Source organism: Sebastes umbrosus, chromosome 9, assembly GCF_015220745.1.
Source record: "Sebastes umbrosus isolate fSebUmb1 chromosome 9, fSebUmb1.pri, whole genome shotgun sequence".
In the NCBI taxonomy this organism is placed as follows: Eukaryota; Metazoa; Chordata; class Actinopteri; order Perciformes; family Sebastidae; genus Sebastes; species Sebastes umbrosus.
In genome coordinates, this window is record NC_051277.1 from 20107104 (window position 1) to 20133963 (window position 26860).

The 26860-nt window shown below is 42.0% G+C and overlaps 2 long non-coding RNA genes across 2 annotated transcripts; both read left to right on the top strand.

Annotated features, from left to right (window-relative positions):
• Positions 1-19391: 19391 nt before the first annotated feature.
• Positions 19392-24951, top strand: LOC119493950. The gene is made up of 2 exons (XR_005208057.1): positions 19392-19759; positions 24796-24951. It is a non-coding gene; the product is annotated as an uncharacterized LOC119493950 (long non-coding RNA).
• LOC119493949 lies at positions 23565-24093 on the top strand. The gene is made up of 2 exons (XR_005208056.1): positions 23565-23663; positions 23820-24093. It is a non-coding gene; the product is annotated as an uncharacterized LOC119493949 (long non-coding RNA).
• Positions 24952-26860: the final 1909 nt, after the last annotated feature.

The following is a 26860-nucleotide window of genomic DNA, read 5'->3' on the forward strand; positions in this document are numbered from 1 at the left end:
AAAATCAGACTGTACAGACCGCAGATCAAGGACACAACAGAAGTGAACAAGAAATGGATATTTGGGAAAATCAAGGCTTGGAGGATGTTGAACATTCAAACCTCACAAACAACTCAGATGTGATGAAGAGTATTCTGCTGTTAAAAGACAGTTGGAAACAAAAAACAAACTGTACAGACGAAACAGAAATGTATCATCGCATAATGGGACGGTTTCCATCTAAAGGAGAGGAAGATGGTGATGATGCTGTGTACTTTGAGACAGTATGGCAATCATGTAAAGAAGATCTAAATACAAAAGAACTTGAAGGAGACAAACAATATGCCACTGCCATCGTCCTCATGAAAGACAACGAGAAAAAGGTTTTTCAACCAGTTCATCCAGATTTTCAAAACAAAAAGAAAGAGTCTGGCGCTCCGTACACCAAAGCGGACCAAAGCGGATCGACTATTAAAAAAGTCACACACAGTGAAGAAATTTTAATCCAACAACTGGATGACTTTCTACGCCGTAATGGAACAATGGCGGAACACATTTTAATTTATACACATAACAGCCCCTGTTTGAAAAGGGAGAACCAAATTGTCCCTTGTATGTTTCAGCTTTTACACAAAGCCTATGAATGGCGTAAACTTTATGAAGTGTCTACAGATGTGGCATTCACAAAGCTGTGGGGACTAAGTGGTCCAAATTATTTTAAAAATCTCAACTATTCCATCATCTCATGTCCCAGCAGTGATTTTCATTCATATATTGAGAAATGCAAAGACATCGATTTCAAATTGGATCATAAGAACTTAAGGGGCATTTATAATAAAAGTGATATCTACAACACTCTGTCACACGTCAAAGGCAAGGATAAAAACACACTCCGCAGGGATATTCAATTTGCTCGAAAAAGTCTCGTGAGCCTGGCAGAAAGTTCATTTGGCCTGCGTGACGATCACTTGGACCGTGGAAAGCAGATGATTGATTCTTTTATATTTCTGCCGGCTGTACGCTATAAAGTTTGTGAAATATTACAGAAGGAGTGGAAAGAAATGGTCAACAACAGTTCCATGACACCCATCAGAGAACACATCACTGAAGGATTCAACAGTGCTGTAGTTCATCTTTTTAGAGAAGAGTTAAAATCATTTCTGGGGAACAGCAGCCCCCTGCAGCTTCACCGTGTTCCTCTCATGTGATTATGTGAGAGTTTGATGAATTTATAAATGTGAAAAAGATCTTATTCAAATGAATTAGTAGAAGAATTGTATCAACTGTTTAAGCCAATTAAAGATACATTAGCACTTGACAACCACATAAAAAGCTTGTATCCTTAAACCACATTGTACATTAAAGTTCCAAGTGTAAAGGAAATGTGTCTGTTTCATTATTTCAAAAACACTTGCACATATGCTCATTATGAATTTAAATGGTCATATCACATTTTTGAATTGATAATAAATAATAACTTTGATTTGAATAAAAACAACTTTAAAAAAACTCATTTCAATGTGCCAAAGGTTTATGTTAATGTCCTAGAAGAGTCATTGTTTCCTTCGCGTTGGCTTGGACTTTGAGGTGCTACTATTAAGCTAAAAAATACTAAATGGGTGCAAACTTCTGACTGCATGAAGAGTCATGTTGACAGCTTCTTTTCGTCTGTTACAGAGAAGCACTGTGCTAATTTTCTCTCATACACAGCACCGTCCTCATACCATGGATGTATGCCTCATACGCGCTCTTACGCAACTTCCTGTCGCAGGAAGCGACTTGTATTTCAATTTCAATTTTGGTATTTTAAAATGAAAATAAAATATCCACTAATTTTTTTGTATTTTAATATCCTTTTGTTAAAGGAAAATCAAATGACCAAAAGATACACTGACTGGGCTGGCTTGGACTTTGAGGTGCTACTGCACTATGAAACTATAAAATACTAAATGGGTGCAAACTTCTGACTGCATAAAGAGTCATGTTGACAGCTTTTTTTTCTCTGTTAGTTAAAAAGAAGAGCAACGTCTTCACCAGTTTCAATGAACTACTGACCAACAATGTAGATGTAAAGATTGATTGACATTCTGAGAAGCAACTGGATCACTAAAGTCCTCTACTGTAGTCTGATATTACAACACGAAGACATTTAACTTGAATAACCAGGTCATTTTACACACCGTAGCAGAACAACAGTGGAAGGTTTTTCATTACTAAAAATGTTACAACACTCGGCGCTATGCCTCGTAGTACAGCGGTTAGCTGCCGCTCTACAATGAGGAAATCGAGAGTTCGAGCCTGCCTGCAGTCTACAGAGATCTCTGTTCATCCTGAAATGCTTTTCACTCATACATTGAAAATGCACAATCTGGAGTATTTAACTGTTTCTCTCCACTAAGTGATGATAGTCTGTATTGAAAAGATAGAAAACTTACATATATCTGAATGAAAACATAGAAAACTTATATATATCAGACCTCTCTACGGCCACATACAGTTGATCGGTGGACTAGCACAATGCAATTAGCAGAACCTCCAGTAAAATCAACTGTCTGGTCTCACAAATAGACTGAGCTGCTAGAGCATAAACAATTTATCCCTGAAATATAAGTCAATATTCACAATATTAATATAACAATACAAAAATATATACAAATACAAATGAATACAAGTCTGACTGTACAGACCGCAAATCAAATACACAACAGAAGTGAACAAGAAATAGACATTTGTATAGATGTGATGAAGAGTATTCAGCTGTTAAAAGACAGTTGGAAACAAAAAACAAACTGTCGTGACAAAACAGAAATGTATCATCGCATAATGGGACTGTTTCCATCTAAAGGAGAGGAAGATGGTGATGATGCTGTGTACTTTGGGACAGTATGGCAATCATGTAAAGAAGATCTAAATACAAAAGTACTTGAAGGAGACAAACAATATGCCACTGCCATCGTCCTCATGAAAGACAACGAGAAAAAGGTTTTTCAAGCAGTTCATCCAGATTTTCAAAACAAGAAGAAAGAGTCTGGCGCTCCGTACACCAAAGCGGACCAAAGCGGACCGACTATTAAAAAAGTCACACACAGTGAAGAAATTTTAATCAAACAACTGGATGACTTTCTACGCCGTAATGGAACAATGGCGGAACACATTTTAATTTATACACATAACAGCCCCTGTTTGAAAAGGGAGAACCAAAGTGTGCCTTGTATGTTTCAGCTTTTACACAAAGCCTATGAATGGCGTAAACTTTATGAAGTGTCTACAGATGTGGCATTCACAAAGCTGTGGGGACTAAGTGGTCCAAATTATTTTAAAAATCTCAACTATTCCATCATCTCATGTCCCAGCAGTGATTTTCATTCACATGTTGAGAAATGCAAAGACATCGATTTCAAATTGGATCATAAGAACTTGTGGGTCATTTATAAGAAAAGTGACATCTACAACACTCTGTCACACGTCAAAGACAAGGATAAAAACACACTCCTCGAGGATATTAAATCTGCCCGAAAAACTCTCGTGAGCCTGGCAGAAAGTTCATTTGGCCTGCGTGACGATCACTTGGACCGTGGAAAGCAGACGATTGATTCTTTCAACTTTCTGCCAGCAGTACACGATAACGTTTGTGAAATATTACAGAAGGAGTGGAAAGAAATGGTCAACAACAGTTCCATGACACCCATCAGAGAACACATCACTGAAGGATTCAACAGTGCTGTAGTTCATCTTTTTAGAGAAGAGTTAAAATCATTTCTGGGGAACAGCAGCCCCCTGCAGCTTCACCGTGTTCCTCTCATGTGATTATGTGAGAGTTTGATGAATTTATAAATGTGAAAAAGATCTTATTCAAATGAATTAGTAGAAGAATTGTATCAACTGTTTAAGCCAATTAAAGATACATTAGCACTTGACAACCACATAAAAAGCTTGTATCCTTAAACCACATTGTACATTAAAGTTCCAAGTGTAAAGGAAATGTGTCTGTTTCATTATTTCAAAAACACTTGCACATATGCTCATTATGAATTTAAATGGTCATATCACATTTTTGAATTGATAATAAATAATAACTTTGATTTGAATAAAAACAACTTTAAAAAAACTCATTTCAATGTGCCAAAGGTTTATGTTAATGTCCTAGAAGAGTCATTGTTTCCTTCGCGTTGGCTTGGACTTTGAGGTGCTACTATTAAGCTAAAAAATACTAAATGGGTGCAAACTTCTGACTGCATGAAGAGTCATGTTGACAGCTTCTTTTCGTCTGTTACAGAGAAGCACTGTGCTAATTTTCTCTCATACACAGCACCGTCCTCATACCATGGATGTATGCCTCATACGCGCTCTTACGCAACTTCCTGTCGCAGGAAGCGACTTGTATTTCAATTTCAATTTTGGTATTTTAAAATGAAAATAAAATATCCACTAATTTTTTTGTATTTTAATATCCTTTTGTTAAAGGAAAATCAAATGACCAAAAGATACACTGACCGGGCTGGCTTGGACTTTGAGGTGCTACTGCACTATGAAACTATAAAATACTAAATGGGTGCAAACTTCTGACCGCATAAAGAGTCATGTTGACAGCTTTTTTTTCTCTGTTAGTTAAAAAGAAGAGCAACGTCTTCACCAGTTTCAATGAACTACTGACCAACAATGTAGATGTAAAGATTGATTGACATTCTGAGAAGCAACTGGATCACTAAAGTCCTCTACTGTAGTCTGATATTACAACACGAAGACATTTAACTTGAATAACCAGGTCATTTTACACACCGTAGCAGAACAACAGTGGAAGGTTTTTCATTACTAAAAATGTTACAACACTCGGCGCTATGCCTCGTAGTACAGCGGTTAGCTGCCGCTCTACAATGAGGAAATCGAGAGTTCGAGCCTGCCTGCAGTCTACAGAGATCTCTGTTCATCCTGAAATGCTTTTCACTCATACATTGAAAATGCACAATCTGGAGTATTTAACTGTTTCTCTCCACTAAGTGATGATAGTCTGTATTGAAAAGATAGAAAACTTATATATATCTGAATGAAAACATAGAAAACTTATATATATCAGACCTCTCTACGGCCACATACAGTTGATCGGTGGACTAGCACAATGCAATTAGCAGAACCTCCAGTAAAATCAACTGTCTGGTCTCACAAATAGACTGAGCTGCTAGAGCATAAACAATTTATCCCTGAAATATAAGTCAATATTCACAATATTAATATAACAATACAAAAATATATACAAATACAAATGAATACAAGTCTGACTGTACAGACCGCAAATCAAATACACAACAGAAGTGAACAAGAAATAGACATTTGTATAGATGTGATGAAGAGTATTCAGCTGTTAAAAGACAGTTGGAAACAAAAAACAAACTGTCGTGACAAAACAGAAATGTATCATCGCATAATGGGACTGTTTCCATCTAAAGGAGAGGAAGATGGTGATGATGCTGTGTACTTTGGGACAGTATGGCAATCATGTAAAGAAGATCTAAATACAAAAGTACTTGAAGGAGACAAACAATATGCCACTGCCATCGTCCTCATGAAAGACAACGAGAAAAAGGTTTTTCAAGCAGTTCATCCAGATTTTCAAAACAAGAAGAAAGAGTCTGGCGCTCCGTACACCAAAGCGGACCAAAGCGGACCGACTATTAAAAAAGTCACACACAGTGAAGAAATTTTAATCAAACAACTGGATGACTTTCTACGCCGTAATGGAACAATGGCGGAACACATTTTCATTTATACACATAACAGCCCGTGTTTGAAAAGGGAGAACCAAAGTGTGCCTTGTATGTTTCAGCTTTTACACAAAGCCTATGAATGGCGTGAACATTATGAAGTGTCTACAGATGTGGCATTCACAAAGCTGTGGGGACTAAGTGGTCCAAATTATTTTAAAAATCTCAACTATTCCATCATCTCATGTCCCAGCAGTGATTTTCATTCACATATTGAGAAATGCAAAGACATCGATTTCAAATTGGATCATAAGAACTTGTGGGTCATTTATAAGAAAAGTGATATCTACAACACTCTGTCACACGTCAAAGACAAGGATAAAAACACACTCCTCGAGGATATTAAATCTGCCCGAAAAACTCTCGTGAGCCTGGCAGAAAGTTCATTTGGCCTGCGTGACGATCACTTGGACCGTGGAAAGCAGACGATTGATTCTTTCAACTTTCTGCCAGCAGTACACGATAACGTTTGTGAAATATTACAGAAGGAGTGGAAAGAAATGGTCAACAACAGTTCCATGACACCCATCAGAGAACACATCACTGAAGGATTCAACAGTGCTGTAGTTCATCTTTTTAGAGAAGAGTTAAAATCATTTCTGGGGAACAGCAGCCCCCTGCAGCTTCACCGTGTTCCTCTCATGTGATTATGTGAGAGTTTGATGAATTTATAAATGTGAAAAAGATCTTATTCAAATGAATTAGTAGAAGAATTGTATCAACTCTTTAGGCCAATTAAAGACACATTAGCACTTGACAACCACATAAAAAACTTGTATCCTTAAACCACATTGTACATTAAAGTTCCAAGTGTAAAATAAATTTGTCTGTTTCATTATTTCAAAAACACTTGCACATATGCTCATTATGAATGGTCATATCACATTTTTGAATTGATAATAAATAATAACTTTGATTTGAATAAAAACAACTTTAAAAAAACTCATTTCAATGTGCCAAAGGTTTATGTTAATGTCCTAGAAGAGTCATCGTTTCCTTCGCGTTGGCTTGGACTTTGAGGTGCTACTATTAAGCTAAAAAATACTAAATGGGTGCAAACTTCTGACTGCATAAAGAGTCATGTTGACAGCATTTTTTGCTCTGTTAGTTAAAAAGAAGAGCAACGTCTTCACCAGTTTCAATGAACTACTGACCTACAATGTAGATGTAAAGAGTGATTGACATTCTGAGAAGCAACTGGATCACTAAAGTCCTCTACTGTAGTCCGATATTATAACACAAAGACATTTAACTTGAATAACCAGGTCATTTTACACACCGTAGCAGAACAACAGTGGAAGATATTTGATAACTAAAAATGTTGCAACACTTGGCACTATGCCCGGTAGTACAGCGGTTAGCGCTGCCGCTCTGTAAAGACAAGGTTGAGAGTTCCTGGGCTTGTACAGTTCCAAGAGTAAGCTGCGGCTGCCGATGAAGTCAGCCGCGCAGAGAAGTACAACACCGCGCGGAGAAGTACAACACCAACACCAATGCTGCGAGACAGTGAGGACGAGCTGGTCCGGCAGGCAGATATCATCGTCCGGACAGGACGCAGGCCTACGGTTGGCAGAAGAGTGGCTTCAGCATGCTGACATCGTGTGGACGGTGAACCAGGGAAGGATGGGCTTGGGCTGCATCGCCAGATCAAGCTGGAAGGACGCAAAGCAAGAGGACCGGCGGGCTATGTTGCAGAAGGATATCCAAGTGTTGCGCATGAGACAGCAGGACTATTGGACCAGTGTGCGAGGATGATCTCTGCTTTGTTTCGTCTAGGATGTCCTACCAACACACTTCCAAAAGATAGAGGCTAACTGAGAGTCCCTGCTGTTTGCTGTGTGAGAGACCAGCCAACCTGGAACACATCCTGTCATCATACCGAGCAAGACTGATGGACGGGAGATTCAGATGGCGGCATGATCAGGTGCTGGCCCAACCGGCCGAGGGATTAGAGAAAGAGAGGAATGGAAAGAACACCAAGCTCCGAGCAAAAGGCCCTCGACTCATCAGCTTCCTCAGGCCAGGGGAAAAGGCAAGCAAGGAGGCTGTTGGTACACGGACCCTCTCTACGGCAAACAACGAGGAAATGAGAGCGGCCTTTCGCCCTGGATTAGTAGGAGAATTGTATCAACTCTTACAATTAAAGATACATTAGCACTTGACAACTACATAAAAAACTTGTATCCTTGAACCACATTGTACATTAAAGCTCCAAGTGTAAAGGAAATTTGTCTGTTTCATTATTTCAAAAACACTTACCCATATGCTCATTATGAATTTATACATATTTTCATACAGAAATAGATTTCAAATCACATTAACAGTCATGTATTATCTGAGGTAAAAGCCACATGCTGTGCAACAGCTGGTTCATTCTGGCTCCTTTTTGGTTCCCAAACAAGTACTGGTGATATTCAAAACATTTTTAGTATAAATTATTAAATGGTCATTTTAAATGTTGAATTGATAAGATGGCTTATCAAGTTAAAATCAGATTTTCCATGTCTGAACTTTCTCTGCCACCACACACCAGTTGGGTTTTTAATAAAAAATGTAAAAAAAAAAACAACCTCCGATTTCAATGTGCCAAAGGTTTTTCTTAATGTCATAGAAGAGTCATTGTCTCCTTTGTGTTGGCTTGGACTTTGAGGTGCTACTATTAAGCTATAAAATACCAAATGGGTGCAAACTTCTGACTGCATAAAGAGTCATGTTGAAAGCTTTTTTTCCTCTTAATTAAAAAGAAGAGCAACGTCTTCACCAGTTTCAATGAACTACTGACCTACAATGTAGATGTAAAGATTGATTGACATTCTGAGAAACAACTGGATCACTAAAGTCCTCTACTGTAGTCTGATATTATAAAATGAAGACATTTAACTTGAATAACCTGGTCATTTTACACACCGTAGCAGAACAACAGTGGAAGGTATTTGATAACTAAAAATGTTGTAATACTTGGCACTATGCCTGGTAGTACAGCGGTTAGCGCTGCCGCTCTGTAATGAGAAGGTTGAGAGTTCAAGCCTGCCTGCTGACAAGAGAAGTATCTGTTCATCCTGAAATGTTTTTCACTCATACATTGAAAATGCGAAATCTAAAGTATTAACCTGTTCTATCCACTAAGTGATAATAGTCGGTATTCAAGATTCCGAAAAATGAATACCGAAAAACAAGTCCGACAAACGTATCCGAAAAACGTATCCGAAAAACGTATCCGAAAAATCGTAAATATATCAGACCTCTCTACGGCCACAAACTGTTGATCGGTGGAGTAGCGCAATACAATTGGCAGAACCTCCAGTAAAATCAACCGCCTGGTTTCACCATCAGACTGAGCTGCTGGAGGATAAACAATTTATCCCTGAAATGTAAGTCAATATTCAGAGTATTAACATTAAACAATAATAATACATAAGTACAACAAATGAATAAAAATCAGACTGTACAGACCGCAGATCAAGGACACAACAGAAGTGAACAAGAAATGGATATTTGGGAAAATCAAGGCTTGGAGGATGTTGAACATTCAAACCTCACAAACAACTCAGATGTGATGAAGAGTATTCTGCTGTTAAAAGACAGTTGGAAACAAAAAACAAACTGTACAGACGAAACAGAAATGTATCATCGCATAATGGGACGGTTTCCATCTAAAGGAGAGGAAGATGGTGATGATGCTGTGTACTTTGAGACAGTATGGCAATCATGTAAAGAAGATCTAAATACAAAAGAACTTGAAGGAGACAAACAATATGCCACTGCCATCGTCCTCATGAAAGACAACGAGAAAAAGGTTTTTCAACCAGTTCATCCAGATTTTCAAAACAAAAAGAAAGAGTCTGGCGCTCCGTACACCAAAGCGGACCAAAGCGGATCGACTATTAAAAAAGTCACACACAGTGAAGAAATTTTAATCCAACAACTGGATGACTTTCTACGCCGTAATGGAACAATGGCGGAACACATTTTAATTTATACACATAACAGCCCCTGTTTGAAAAGGGAGAACCAAAGTGTGCCTTGTATGTTTCAGCTTTTACACAAAGCCTATGAATGGCGTGAACATTATGAAGTGTCTACAGATGTGGCATTCACAAAGCTGTGGGGACTAAGTGGTCCAAATTATTTTAAAAATCTCAACTATTCCATCATCTCATGTCCCAGCAGTGATTTTCATTCATATATTGAGAAATGCAAAGACATCGATTTCAAATTGGATCATAAGAACTTAAGGGGCATTTATAATAAAAGTGATATCTACAACACTCTGTCACACGTCAAAGGCAAGGATAAAAACACACTCCGCAGGGATATTCAATTTGCTCGAAAAAGTCTCGTGAGCCTGGCAGAAAGTTCATTTGGCCTGCGTGACGATCACTTGGACCGTGGAAAGCAGATGATTGATTCTTTTATATTTCTGCCGGCTGTACGCTATAAAGTTTGTGAAATATTACAGAAGGAGTGGAAAGAAATGGTCAACAACAGTTCCATGACACCCATCAGAGAACACATCACTGAAGAATTCAACAGTGCTGTAGTTCATCTTTTTAGAGAAGAGTTAAAATCATGTCTGGGGAACAGCAGCCCCCTGCAGCTTCACCGTGTTCCTCTCTTGTCACTGAGAAGCCTGTAAAGAGTCTGGGGAGGTGGTAAAGAGCCCAACTGAATGACAAGTCACGTGTGAAAGAGATGCTTAACCGAGCAGAGACGCGGCTAAGAACCCTGGAGAAGAATGACCTTCCAGGGAAGTACTGTATGAGGCCTGGGGCTAGCAGCATGGAGTCCTTCCTGGACTCCGCTGGCCACTGCTCGTGTACGAGGTCCCCTTGTCCACAGTAGAAGCTTTGGGAAAACCAACAACTTCCTGAGGAGGTGGCTGTCTGTCCCCAGAAGCATCTGCTCTATGGGCTTGTACAGTTCAGGGAGTAAGCTGCGGCTGCCAATGACGTCAGCCGTGGAGGAATCCAACACTGCCAAGTCCGGCTAGCCATGATGCTGCGAGACAGTGAGGACGAGCTGGTTCGGCAGGCAGATATCATCGTACGGACAGGACGCAGGCCTACGGCTAGCGGAAGAGTGGCTTCAGCATGCTGACATCGTGGGGACGGTGAACCAGGGAAGGATGGGCCTGGGCTGCATCGCCAGATCAAGCTGGAAGGATGCAAAGCAAGAAGACCGGCGGGCTGTGGTGCAGAACAGCTGGACCCGTTGGGAGAGTGTGCGAGGATGATCTCTGAGATGGAAGGACGTCTGGAATATGGAGGAGCACCGGATCAAGTTTCTGGTTTGTTCCGTCTAGGATGTCCTACCAACACACCTCCAAAAGATAGAGGCTAACTGAGAGTCCCTGCTGTTTGCTGTGTGAGAGACCAGCCAACCTGGAACACATCCTGTCATCATGCCAAGCAAGCCTGACGGACGGGAGATTCAGATGGCGGCATGATCAGGTGCTGGCCCAACCGGCCGAGGGATTGGAGAAAGAGAGGATTGGAAAGAACACCAAGCTCCGAGCAAAAGGCCCTCGACTCATCAGCTTCCTGAGGCCAGGGGAAAAGGCAGGCAAGGAGGCTGTTGGTACACGGACCCTCGCTACGGCAAACAACGGGGAAATGAGAGCGGCCTTTCGCCCTGGATTAGTAGGAGAATTGTATCAACTCTTACAATTAAAGATACATTAGCACTTGACAACTACATAAAAAACTTGTATCCTTGAACCACATTGTACATTAAAGCTCCAAGTGTAAAGGAAATTTGTCTGTTTCATTATTTCAAAAACACTTGCACATATGCTCATTATGAATTTATACATATTTTCATACAGAAATAGATTTCAAATCACATTAACAGTCATGTATTATCTGAGGTAAAAGCCACATGCTGTGCAACAGCTGGTTCATTCTGGCTCCTTTTTGGTTCCCAAACAAGTACTGGTGATATTCAAAACATTTTTAGTATAAATTACTAAATGGTCATTTTAAATGTTGAATTGATAAGATGGCTTATCAAGTTAAAATCAGATTTTCCATGTCTGAACTTTCTCTGCCACCACACACCAGTTGGGTTTTTAATAAAAAATGTAAAAAAAAAAAACAACCTCCGATTTCAATGTGCCAAAGGTTTTTCTTAATGTCATAGAAGAGTCATTGTCTCCTTTGTGTTGGCTTGGACTTTGAGGTGCTACTATTAAGCTATAAAATACCAAATGGGTGCAAACTTCTGACTGCATAAAGAGTCATGTTGAAAGCTTTTTTTCCTCTTAATTAAAAAGAAGAGCAACGTCTTCACCAGTTTCAATGAACTACTGACCTACAATGTAGATGTAAAGATTGATTGACAAGTCCTCTACTGTAGTCTGATATTATAACATGAAGACATTTAACTTGAATAACCAGGTCATTATACACACCGCAGCAGAACAACAGTGGAAGAACAGTGGAAGGTATTTGATTACTAAAAATGTTGTAACACTTGGCACTATGCCTGGTAGTACAGCGGTTAGCGCTGCAGTTCTGTAATAAGAAGATTGAGAGTTCGAGTCTGCCTGCTGACAAGAGAAGTATCTGTAATGCAAAATCCTAAAGTATTAACCTGCTCTCTCCACTAAGGGAAAATAGTCGGTATTCAAGATACCGAACAATGAATACCGAAAAACAAGTCCGACAAATTTGCCCAGTAGTACAGCGGTTAGCTGTACAACTTCCACAATGAAGTCAGCCTGCAAGGAGAAGGTTGAGAGTTCGAGCCTGGGCTTGTACAGTTCCAAGAGTAAGCTGCGGCTGCCAATGAAGTCAGCCGCGCGGAGAAGTACAACACCAACACCAATGCTGCGAGACAGTGAGGACGAGCTGGTCCGGCAGGCAGATATCATCGTCCGGACAGGACGCAGGCCTACGGTTGGCAGAAGAGTGGCTTCAGCATGCTGACATCGTGTGGACGGCGAACCAGGGAAGGATGGGCTTGGGCTGCATCGCCAGATCAAGCTGGAAGGACGCAAAGCAAGAGGAGCGGCGGGCTATGTTGCGGAAGGATATCCAAGTGTTGCGCATGAGACAGCAGGACTATTGGACCAGTGTGCGAGGATGATCTCTGCTCTGTTTCGTCTAGGATGTCCTACCAACACACTTCCAAAAGACAGAGGCTAACTGAGAGTCCCTGCTGTTTGCTGTGTGAGAGACCAGCCAACCTGGAACACATCCTGTCATCATACCGAGCAAGACTGACGGACGGGAGATTCAGATGGCGGCATGATCAGGTGCTGGCCCAACCGGCCGAGGGATTGGAGAAAGAGAGGAATGGAAAGAACACCAAGCTCCGAGCAAAAGGCCCTCGACTCATCAGCTTCCTCAGGCCAGGGGAAAAGGCAGGCAACGAGGCTGTTGGTACACGGACCCTCGCTACGGCAAATGACGGGGAAATGAGAGCGGCCTTTCGCCCTGGATTAGAAGGAGAATTGTATCAGCTCTTTAGGCCAATTAAAGATACATTAGCACTTGACAACTACATAAAAAACTTGTATCCTTGAACCACATTGTACATTAAAGCTCCAAGTGTAAAGGAAATTTGTCTGTTTCATTATTTCAAAAACACTTGCACATATGCTCATTATGAATTTATACATATTTTCATACAGAAATGGATTTCTAATCCATTCATTTGTGTTGGCTTGGACTTTGAGGTGCTACTATTAAGCTATAAAATACCAAATGGGTGCAAACTTCTGACTGCATAAAGAGTCATGTTGAAAGCTTTTTTTCCTCTTAATTAAAAAGAAGAGCAACGTCTTCACCAGTTTCAATGAACTACTGACCTACAATGTAGATGTAAAGATTGATTGACATTCTGAGAAACAACTGGATCACTAAAGTCCTCTACTGTAGTCTGATATTATAAAATGAAGACATTTAACTTGAATAACCAGGTCATTTTACACACCGTAGCAGAACAACAGTGGAAGGTATTTGATAACTAAAAATGTTGTAATACTTGGCACTATGCCTGGTAGTACAGCGGTTAGCGCTGCCGCTCTGTAATGAGAAGGTTGAGAGTTCGAGCCTGCCTGCTGACAAGAGAAGTATCTGTTCATCCTGAAATGATTTTCACTCATACATTGAAAATGCAAAATCTAAAGTATTAACCTGTTCTATCCACTAAGTGATAATAGTCGGTATTCAAGATTCCGAAAAATGAATACCGAAAAACAAGTCCGACAAACGTATCTGAAAAATCGTAAATATATCAGACCTCTCTACGGCCACAAACTATTGATCGGTGGAGTAGCGCAATACAATTGGCAGAACCTCCAGTAAAATCAACCGCCTGGTTTCACCATCAGACTGAGCTGCTGGAGGATAATCCATTTATCCCTGAAATGTAAGTCAATATTCACAATATTAACATTAAACAATAATAATACATAAGTACAACAAATGAATAAAAATCGGACTCGATGCTGTCACCATGCGGATCCGCACACCGGACCCGCAAGAGAGGACATTGTCAAACAGCGGACTAGATGCTGTCACCAGTCGGATCCGCACACCGGACCCGCAAGAGAGGACATTGTCAAACAGTGGACTAGATGCTGTCACCAGTCGGATCCGCACACCGGACCCACCTACAGAGTGACTTTACAGAACGCAGATCAAGGACACAACAGAAGTGAACAAGAAATGGATATTTGGGAAAATCAAGGCTTGGAGGATGTTGAACATTCAAACCTCACAAACTACTGTGCCAATTGCACACTGAGCTTGGATCGTACAGACGAGATGAAGAGTATTCAGCTGTTAAAAGACAGTTGGAAACAAAAAACAAACTGTCGGGACAAAACAGAAATGTATCATTGCATAATGGGACGGTTTCCATCTAAAGGAGAGGAAGATGGTGATGATGCTGTGTACTTTGAGACAGTATGGCAATCATGTAAAGAAGATCTAAATACAAAAGAACTTGAAGGAGACAAACAATATGCCATTGCCATCGTCCTCATGAAAGACAACGAGAAAAAGTTTTTTCAACCAGTTCATCCAGATTTTCAAAACAAAAAGAAAGAGTCTGGCGCTCCGTACACCAAAGCGGACCAAAGCGGACCGACTACTAAAAAAGTCACACACAGTGAAGAAATTTTAATCAAACAACTGGATGACTTTCTACGCCGTAATGGAACAATGGCGGAACACATTTTAATTTATACACATAACAGCCCCTGTTTGAAAAGGGAGAACCAAAGTGTCCCATGTATGTTTCAGCTTTTACACAAAGCCTATGAATGGCGTGAACATTATGAAGTGTCTACAGATGTGGCATTCACAAAGCTGTGGGGACTAAGTGGTCCAAATTATTTTAAAAATCTCAACTATTCCATCATCTCATGTCCCAGCAGTGATTTTCATTCATATATTGAGAAATGCAAAGACATCGATTTCAAATTGGATCATAAGAACTTGTGGGTCATTTATAAGAATAGTGATATCTACAACACTCTGTCACACGTCAAAGGCAAGGATAAAAACACACTCCGCAGGGATATTCAATTTGCTCGAAAAAGTCTCATGAGCCTGGCAGAAAGTTCATTTGGCCTGCGTGACGATCACTTGGACCGTGGAAAGCAGATGATTGATTCTTTTATATTTCTGCCAGCAGTACACGATAAAGTTTGTGAAATATTACAGAAAGAGTGGAAAGAAATGGTCAACAACAGTTCCATGACACCCATCAGAGAACACATCACTGAAGAATTCAACAGTGCTGTAGTTCATCTTTTTAGAGAAGAGTTAAAATCATGTCTGGGGAACAGCAGCCCCCTGCAGCTTCACCGTGTTCCTCTCTTGTCACTGAGAAGCCTGTAAAGAGTCTGGGGAGGTGGTAAAGAGCCCAACTGAATGACAAGTCACGTGTGAAAGAGATGCTTAACCGAGCAGAGACGCGGCTAAGAACCCTGGAGAAGAATGACCTTCCAGGGAAGTACTGTATGAGGCCTGGGGCTAGCAGCATGGAGTCCTTCCTGGACTCCGCTGGCCACTGCTCGTGTACGAGGTCCCCTTGTCCACAGTAGAAGCTATGGGAAAACCAACAACTTCCTGAGGAGGTGGCTGTCTGTCCCCAGAAGCATCTGCTCTATGGGCTTGTACAGTTCAGGGAGTAAGCTGCGGCTGCCAATGACGTCAGCCGTGGAGGAATCCAACACTGCCAAGTCCGGCTAGCCATGATGCTGCGAGACAGTGAGGACGAGCTGGTTCGGCAGGCAGATATCATCGTACGGACAGGACGCAGGCCTACGGCTAGCGGAAGAGTGGCTTCAGCATGCTGACATCGTGGGGACGGTGAACCAGGGAAGGATGGGCCTGGGCTGCATCGCCAGATCAAGCTGGAAGGATGCAAAGCAAGAAGACCGGCGGGCTGTGGTGCAGAACAGCTGGACCCGTTGGGAGAGTGTGCGAGGATGATCTCTGAGATGGAAGGACGTCTGGAATATGGAGGAGCACCGGATCAAGTTTCTGGTTTGTTCCGTCTAGGATGTCCTACCAACACACCTCCAAAAGATAGAGGCTAACTGAGAGTCCCTGCTGTTTGCTGTGTGAGAGACCAGCCAACCTGGAACACATCCTGTCATCATGCCAAGCAAGCCTGACGGACGGGAGATTCAGATGGCGGCATGATCAGGTGCTGGCCCAACCGGCCGAAGGATTGGAGAAAGAGAGGATTGGAAAGAACACCAAGCTCCGAGCAAAAGGCCCTCGACTCATCAGCTTCCTGAGGCCAGGGGAAAAGGCAGGCAAGGAGGCTGTTGGTACACGGACCCTCGCTACGGCAAACAACGGGGAAATGAGAGCGGCCTTTCGCCCTGGATTAGTAGGAGAATTGTATCAACTCTTACAATTAAAGATACATTAGCACTTGACAACTACATAAAAAACTTGTATCCTTGAACCACATTGTACATTAAAGCTCCAAGTGTAAAGGAAATTTGTCTGTTTCATTATTTCAAAAACACTTGCACATATGCTCATTATGAATTTATACATATTTTCATACAGAAATAGATTTCAAATCACATTAACAGTCATGTATTATCTGAGGTAAAAGCCACATGCTGTGCAACAGCTGGTTCATTCTGGCTCCTTTTTGGTTCCCAAACAAGAACTGGTGATATTCAAAACATTTTTAGTATAAATTACTAAATGGTCATTTTAAATGTTGAATTGATAAGATGGCTTATCAAGTTAAAATCAGATTTTCCATGTCTGAACTTTCTCTGCCACCACACACCAGTTGGGTTTTTAATAAAAAATGTAAAAAAAAAAAACAACCTCCGATTTCAATGTGCCAAAGGTTTTTCTTAATGTCATAGAAGAGTCATTGTCTCCTTTGTGTTGGCTTGGACTTTGAGGTGCTACTATTAAGCTATAAAATACCAAATGGGTGCAAACTTCTGACTGCATAAAGAGTCATGTTGAAAGCTTTTTTTCCTCTTAATTAAAAAGAAGAGCAACGTCTTCACCAGTTTCAATGAACTACTGACCTACAATGTAGATGTAAAGATTGATTGACAAGTCCTCTACTGTAGTCTGATATTATAACATGAAGACATTTAACTTGAATAACCAGGTCATTATACACACCGCAGCAGAACAACAGTGGAAGAACAGTGGAAGGTATTTGATTACTAAAAATGTTGTAACACTTGGCACTATGCCTGGTAGTACAGCGGTTAGCGCTGCAGTTCTGTAATAAGAAGATTGAGAGTTCGAGTCTGCCTGCTGACAAGAGAAGTATCTGTAATGCAAAATCCTAAAGTATTAACCTGCTCTCTCCACTAAGGGAAAATAGTCGGTATTCAAGATACCGAACAATGAATACCGAAAAACAAGTCCGACAAATTTGCCCAGTAGTACAGCGGTTAGCTGTACAACTTCCACAATGAAGTCAGCCTGCAAGGAGAAGGTTGAGAGTTCGAGCCTGGGCTTGTACAGTTTCAAGAGTAAGCTGCGGCTGCCAATGAAGTCAGCCGCGCGGAGGAGTACAACACCAACACCAATGCTGCGAGACAGTGAGGACGAGCTGGTCCGGCAGGCAGATATCATCGTCCGGACAGCAGGACTATTGGACCAGTGTGCGAAGATGATCTCTGCTCTGTTTCGTCTAGGATGTCCTACCAACACACTTCCAAAAGACAGAGGCTAACTGAGAGTCCCTGCTGTTTGCTGTGTGAGAGACCAGCCAACCTGGAACACATCCTGTCATCATACCGAGCAAGACTGACGGACGGGAGATTCAGATGGCGGCATGATCAGGTGCTGGCCCAACCGGCCGAGGGATTGGAGAAAGAGAGGAATGGAAAGAACACCAAGCTCTGAGCAAAAGGCCCTCGACTCATCAGCTTCCTCAGGCCAGGGGAAAAGGCAGGCAACGAGGCTGTGTGTACACGGCCCCTCGCTACGGCAAATGACGGGGAAATGAGAGCGGCCTTTCGCCCTGGATTAGTAGGAGAATTGTATCAACTCTTTAGGCCAATTAAAGACACATTAGCACTTGACAACTACATAAAAAACTTGAATAACCAGGTCATTTTACACACCGTAGCAGAACAACAGTGGAAGAACAGTGGAAGGTATTTGATAACTAAAAATGTTGCAACACTTGGCACTATGCCTGGTAGTACAGTGGTTAGCGCTGCCGCTCTGTAAAGACAAGGTTGAGAGTTCCTGGGCTTGTACAGTTCCAAAAGTAAGCTGCGGCTGCCAATGAAGTCAGCCGCGCGGAGAAGTACAACACCGCGCGGAGAAATACAACACCAACACCGATGCTGCGAGACAGTGAGGACGAGCTGGTCCGGCAGACAGATATCATCGTCCGGACAGGACGCAGGCCTACGGTTGGCAGAAGAGTGGCTTCAGCATGCTGACATTGTGGGGACAGTGAACCAGGGAAGGATGGGCTTGGGCTGCATCGCCAGATCAAGCTGGAAGGACGCAAAGCAAGAGGAGCGGCGGGCTATGTTGCGGAAGGATATCCAAGTGTTGCGCATGAGACAGCAGGACTATTGGACCAGTGTGCGAGGATGATCTCTGCTCTGTTTCGTCTAGGATGTCCTACCAACACACTTCCAAAAGACAGAGGCTAACTGAGAGTCCCTGCTGTTTGCTGTGTGAGAGACCAGCCAACCTGGAACACATCCTGTCATCATACCGAGCAAGACTGACGGACGGGAGATTCAGATGGCGGCATGATCAGGTGCTGGCCCAACCGGCCGAGGGATTGGAGAAAGAGAGGAATGGAAAGAACACCAAGCTCCGAGCAAAAGGCCCTCGACTCATCAGCTTCCTCAGGCCAGGGGAAAAGGCAGGCAACGAGGCTGTTGGTACACGGACCCTCGCTACGGCAAATGACGGGGAAATGAGAGCGGCCTTTCGCCCTGGATTAGAAGGAGAATTGTATCAGCTCTTTAGGCCAATTAAAGATACATTAGCACTTGACAACTACATAAAAAACTTGTATCCCTGAACCACATTGTACATTAAAGCTCCAAGTGTAAAGGAAATTTGTCTGTTTCATTATTTCAAAAACACTTGCACATATGCTCATTATGAATTTATACATATTTTCATACAGAAATGGATTTCTAATCCATTCATTTGTGTTGGCTTGGACTTTGAGGTGCTACTATTAAGCTATAAAATACCAAATGGGTGCAAACTTCTGACTGCATAAAGAGTCATGTTGAAAGCTTTTTTTCCTCTTAATTAAAAAGAAGAGCAACGTCTTCACCAGTTTCAATGAACTACTGACCTACAATGTAGATGTAAAGATTGATTGACATTCTGAGAAACAACTGGATCACTAAAGTCCTCTACTGTAGTCTGATATTATAAAATGAAGACATTTAACTTGAATAACCAGGTCATTTTACACACCGTAGCAGAACAACAGTGGAAGGTATTTGATAACTAAAAATGTTGTAATACTTGGCACTATGCCTGGTAGTACAGCGGTTAGCGCTGCCGCTCTGTAATGAGAAGGTTGAGAGTTCGAGCCTGCCTGCTGACAAGAGAAGTATCTGTTCATCCTGAAATGATTTTCACTCATACATTGAAAATGAAAAATCTAAAGTATTAACCTGTTCTATCCACTAAGTGATAATAGTCGGTATTCAAGATTCCGAAAAATGAATACCGAAAAACAAGTCCGACAAACGTATCCGAAAAACGTATCCGAAAAATCGTAAATATATCAGACCTCTCTACGGCCACAAACTGTTGATCGGTGGAGTAGCGCAATACAATTGGCAGAACCTCCAGTAAAATCAACCGCCTGGTTTCACCATCAGACTGAGCTGCTGGAGGATAATCCATTTATCCCTGAAATGTAAGTCAATATTCAGAGTATTAACATTAAACAATAATAATACATAAGTACAACAAATGAATAAAAATCGGACTCGATGCTGTCACCATGCGGATCCGCACACCGGACCCGCAAGAGAGGACATTGTCAAACAGCGGACAAGATGCTGTCACCAGTCGGATCCGCACACCGGACCCGCAAGAGAGGACATTGTCAAACAGCGGACTAGATGCTGTCACCAGTCGGATCCGCACACCGAACCTGCAAGAGAGGACATTGTCAAACAGCGGACTAGATGCTGTCACCAGTCGGATCCGCACACCGGACCCACCTACAGAGTGACTTTACAGAACGCAGATCAAGGACACAACAGAAGTGAACAAGAAATGGATATTTGGGAAAATCAAGGCTTGGAGGATGTTGAACATTCAAACCTCACAAACTACTGTGCCAATTGCACACTGAACTTGGATCGTACAGATGTGATGAAGAGTATTCAGCTGTTAAAAGACAGTTGGAAACAAAAAACAAACTGTCGGGACAAAACAGAAATGTATCATTGCATAATGGAACGGTTTCCATCTAAAGGAAAGCAAGATGGTGATGATGCTGTGTACTTTGAGACAGTATGGCAATCATGTAAAGAAGATCTAAATACAAAAGAACTTGAAGGAGACAAACAATATGCCACTGCCATCGTCCTCATGAAAGACAACGAGAAAAAGGTTTTTCAAGCAGTTCATCCAGATTTTCAAAACAAGAAGAAAGAGTCTGGCGCTCCGTACACCAAAGCGGACCAAAGCGGACCGACTATTAAAAAAGTCACACACAGTGAAGAAATTTTAATCAAACAACTGGACGACTTTCTACGCCGTAATGGAACAATGGCGGAACACATTTTAATTTATACACATAACAGCCCCTGTTTGAAAAGGGAGAACCAAATTGTCCCTTGTATGTTTCAGCTTTTACACAAAGCCTATGAATGGCGTGAACTTTATGAAGTGCCTACAGTTGTGGCATTCACAAAGCTGTGGGGACTAAGTGGTCCAAATTATTTTAAAAATCTCAACTATTCCATCATCTCATGTCCCAGCAGTGATTTTCATTCATATATTGAGAAATGCAAAGACATCGATTTCAAATTGGATCATAAGAACTTGTGGGTCATTTATAAGAATAGTGATATCTACAACACTCTGTCACATGTCAAAGGCAAGGATAAAAACACACTCCGCAGGGATATTCAATTTGCTCGAAAAAGTCTCATGAGCCTGGCAGAAAGTTTATTTGGCCTGCGTGACGATCACTTGGACCGTGGAAAGCAGATGATTGATTCTTTTATATTTCTGCCAGCAGTACACGATAAAGTTTGTGAAATATTACAGAAAGAGTGGAAAGAAATGGTCAACAACAGTTCCATGACACCCATCAGAGAACACATCACTGAAGAATTCAACAGTGCTGTAGTTCATCTTTTTAGAGAAGAGTTAAAATCATGTCTGGGGAACAGCAGCCCCCTGCAGCTTCACCGTGTTCCTCTCTTGTCACTGAGAAGCCTGTAAAGAGTCTGGGGAGGTGGTAAAGAGCCCAACTGAATGACAAGTCACGTGTGAAAGAGATGCTTAACCGAGCAGAGACGCGGCTAAGAACCCTGGAGAAGAATGACCTTCCAGGGAAGTACTGTATGAGGCCTGGGGCTAGCAGCATGGAGTCCTTCCTGGACTCCGCTGGCCACTGCTCGTGTACGAGGTCCCCTTGTCCACAGTAGAAGCTTTGGGAAAACCAACAACTTCCTGAGGAGGTGGCTGTCTGTCCCCAGAAGCATCTGCTCTATGGGCTTGTACAATTCAGGGAGTAAGCTGCGGCTGCCAATGACGTCAGCCGTGGAGGAGTCCAACACTGCCAAGTCCGGCTAGCCATGATGCTGCGAGACAGTGAGGACGAGCTGGTTCGGCAGGCAGATATCATCGTACGGACAGGACGCAGGCCTACGGCTAGCGGAAGAGTGGCTTCAGCATGCTGACATCGTGGGGACGGTGAACCAGGGAAGGATGGGCCTGGGCTGCATCGCCAGATCAAGCTGGAAGGATGCAAAGCAAGAAGACCGGCGGGCTGTGGTGCAGAACAGCTGGACCCGTTGGGAGAGTGTGCGAGGATGATCTCTGAGATGGAAGGACGTCTGGAATATGGAGGAGCACCGGATCAAGTTTCTGGTTTGTTCCGTCTAGGATGTCCTACCAACACACCTCCAAAAGATAGAGGCTAACTGAAAGTCCCTGCTGTTTGCTGTGTGAGAGACCAGCCAACCTGGAACACATCCTGTCATCATGCCAAGCAAGCCTGACGGACGGGAGATTCAGATGGCGGCATGATCAGGTGCTGGCCCAACCGGCCGAGGGATTGGAGAAAGAGAGGATTGGAAAGAACACCAAGCTCCGAGCAAAAGGCCCTCGACTCATCAGCTTCCTGAGGCCAGGGGAAAAGGCAGGCAAGGAGGCTGTTGGTACACGGACCCTCGCTACGGCAAACAACGGGGAAATGAGAGCGGCCTTTCGCCCTGGATTAGTAGGAGAATTGTATCAACTCTTACAATTAAAGATACATTAGCACTTGACAACTACATAAAAAACTTGTATCCTTGAACCACATTGTACATTAAAGCTCCAAGTGTAAAGGAAATTTGTCTGTTTCATTATTTCAAAAACACTTGCACATATGCTCATTATGAATTTATACATATTTTCATACAGAAATAGATTTCAAATCACATTAACAGTCATGTATTATCTGAGGTAAAAGCCACATGCTGTGCAACAGCTGGTTCATTCTGGCTCCTTTTTGGTTCCCAAACAAGTACTGGTGATATTCAAAACATTTTTAGTATAAATTACTAAATGGTCATTTTAAATGTTGAATTGATAAGATGGCTTATCAAGTTAAAATCAGATTTTCCATGTCTGAACTTTCTCTGCCACCACACACCAGTTGGGTTTTTAATAAAAAATGTAAAAAAAAAAACAACCTCCGATTTCAATGTGCCAAAGGTTTTTCTTAATGTCATAGAAGAGTCATTGTCTCCTTTGTGTTGGCTTGGACTTTGAGGTGCTACTATTAAGCTATAAAATACCAAATGGGTGCAAACTTCTGACTGCATAAAGAGTCATGTTGAAAGCTTTTTTTCCTCTTAATTAAAAAGAAGAGCAACGTCTTCACCAGTTTCAATGAACTACTGACCTACAATGTAGATGTAAAGATTGATTGACATTCTGAGAAACAACTGGATCACTAAAGTCCTCTACTGTAGTCTGATATTATAAAATGAAGACATTTAACTTGAATAACCAGGTCATTATACACACCGTAGCAGAACAACAGTGGAAGGTATTTGATAACTAAAAATGTTGCAACTCTTGGCACTATGCACACAGCAGTTTATCCTGTTTATCTGCTTACTGATGACAAATTGTTTGTTTAGATGACGGGCATGGTATGCCAGGTATGGATCGGGTTGACAGCCTTGCAGAGCACCTGGTAGAACTGAGGACACAGACCTCCATGACTCTCAGCAACCAGCAGGTTAGTAATATTTGTGATTTGGAATACCATGCTTAGTCCAAAAAGAATAAGACAATGTTGTTGTTGTTGTTGTTTTCATTTCATTAATTACTCACATAAGCCTGTTGTGTGAATAAATATTCAGTCTCTGTTGTTCTTTTCACGTTTTTTTATAAGGGAAGCACAATTGTGGCCCTGTGGCAAAACCTGCTGGACGTTGACAGAGGGCCCAGCAATCTACAGTGAGCTGGTCACTGCCGGAGGCCCCGCTGGAGTCTGAGCTGAAGGAGTTTCTGGTGAATCTGTGTGCTGTAAATCATTTTGTCTGATGTTGCAGGGAATCAGACCCAATGACAAACATTAAGAATAGTATTATCTTCTTCAAATGATTTGTTCTTGTTGTTTCACGTGTTCCAGGCCCAAAGACAATAAAGTTAAATCTTTAATATCATTACTGTCTCAATTCATGTGTATTCCTGTGGTTATTTTTTTAATTAATTACACACAGCAAGTCCATCCCAATATTGCTCAACTATTCTCCAGTACATTATAATTTATTCTACTAACATTTTGACCTATCTTGCCTAACAGTTCATTAATCAGTCATAAGGAGGATGTATGCAATAATAATAATGCAAAACATCATCATGGATGATGATAATGTTTTGTATATTTGTTATCTGTAGTAATCTACCAGTTATATGACTGTATAAGGAAACCTGAACGATTTTCAATATTAATGTATTAGTTGCAGTGCACAAGTCTTGCATTAAAATTATATCTTGAGTCAATTCAAGTTTACACGAGCAACACAAACTATTTTTTACTGCATATTATAAACTTCGACCCTGCCGGAGATGAGATTCGAACTGCCTCTCAAGTGGACATGTATTGTTCCCCCCGAAAAGCACAAAAAATAATGTTTTTATTCTTTAACAAAAATACTATGGTGTATAAAGACTTCAAAACACCATGTAGGTGAAAATAAGAGCTACAGAATTGTGTTTTCTTCTCTCTTTCTCTCTTTTTCTTTCTTTTCCTCTCTTTTCCTCTCTTTTCCTCTCCCACCTTTCTCCCCCTTTTTCCACCTTCTTCCCCCGCCCATCCAGACTATCGTTCCCCAGCTTTAGCGCTGCCGCTCTGTAATAAGAAGGTTGAGAGTTCGAGCCTGCCTGCTGACAAGAGAAATATCTGTTCATCCTGAAATGTTTTTCACTCATACATTGAAAATGCAAAATCTAAAGTATTAACCTGTTCTCTCCACTAAGTGATAATAGTCGGTATTCAAGATTCCGCACAATGAAGCCCGCGGAATGAATACCGCACGACACATTCCGCGCAACGAATACCGTAAAACGTACATATATCAGACCTCTCTACGGCCACAAAATGTTCACAGTGGAGTAACACAATACAATTGGCAGAACCTCCAGTAAAATCCACCGCCTGGTTTCACCAACAGACTGAGCTGCTGGAGGATAATCCATTTATCCCTGAAATGTAAGTCAATATTCATAATATTAACATTAAACAATAATACATAAGTACGACAAATGAATAAAAATCGGACTCGATGCTGTCACCATGCGGATCCGCACACCGAACCCGCAAGAGAGGACATTGTCAAACAGCGGACTAGATGCTGTCACCATGCGGATCCGCACACCGGACCCGCAAGAGAGGACATTGTCAAACAGCGGACTAGATGCTGTCACCAGTAGGATCCGCACACCGGACCCGCAAGAGAGGACATTGTCAAACAGCGGACTCGATGCTGTCACCATGCGGATCCGCACACCGAACCCGCAAGAGAGGACATTGTCAAACAGCGGACTAGATGCTGTCACCAGTCGGATCCGCACACCGAACCCGCAAGAGAGGACATTGTCAAACAGCGGACTAGATGCTGTCACCAGTCGGATCCGCACACCGGACCCGCAAGAGAGGACATTGTCAAACAGCGGACTAGATGCTGTCACCAGTCGGATCCGCACACCGAACCCGCAAGAGAGGACATTGTCAAACAGCGGACTAGATGCTGTCACCAGTCGGATCCGCACACCGGACCCGCAAGAGAGGACATTGTCAAACAGCAGACTAGATGCTGTCACCAGTAGGATCCGCACACCGGACCCGCAAGAGAGGACATTGTCAAACAGCGGACTAGATGCTGTGGCTTGAGCTGCATCGCCAGATCAAGCTGGAAGGACGCAAAGCAAGAGGAGCGGCGGGCTATGTTGCGGAAGGATATCCAAGTGTTGCGCATGAGACAGCAGGACTATTGGACCAGTGTGCGAAGATGATCTCTGATTTGTTTCGTCTAGGATGTCCTACCAACACACTTCCAAAAGACAGAGGCTAACTGAGAGTCCCTGCTGTTTGCTGTGTGAGAGACCAGCCAACCTGGAACACATCCTGTCATCATGCCGAGCAAGCCTGACAGACGGGAGATTCAGAAGGCGGCATGATCAGGTGCTGGCCCAACCGGCCGAGGGATTGGAGAAAGAGAGGAATGGAAAGAACACCAAGCTCCGAGCAAAAGGCCCTCGACTCATCAGCTTCCTCAGGCCAGTGGAAAAGGCAGGCAAGGAGGCTGTTGGTCCACGGACCCTCGCTACGGCAAATGACGGGGAAATGAGAGCGGCCTTTCGCCCTGGATTAGTAGGAGAATTGTATCAACTCTTTAGGCCAAATAAAGATACATTAGCACTTGACAACTACATAAAAAACTTTTATCCGTAAACCACATTGTACATTAAAGCTCCAAGTGTAAAGAAAATTTGTCTGTTTCATTATTTCAAAAACACTTGCACATATGCTCATTATGAATTTATACATATTTTCATACAGAAATGGATTTCTGATCCATTCATTTGTGTTGGCTTGGACTTTGAGGTGCTACTATTAAGCTATAAAATACCAAATGGGTGCAAACTGCTGACTGTATAAAGAGTCATGTTGAAAGCTTTTTTTCCTCTTAATTAAAAAGAAGAGCAACGTCTTCACCAGTTTCAATGAACTACTGACCTACAATGTAGATGTAAAGATTGATTGACATTCTGAGAAACAACTGGATCACTGAAGTCCTCTACTGTAGTCTGATATTATAACATGAAGACATTTAACTTGAATAACCAGGTCATTATACAAACCGTAGCAGAACAACAGTGGAAGAACAGTGGAAGGTATTTGATAACTAAAAATGTTGCAACACTTGG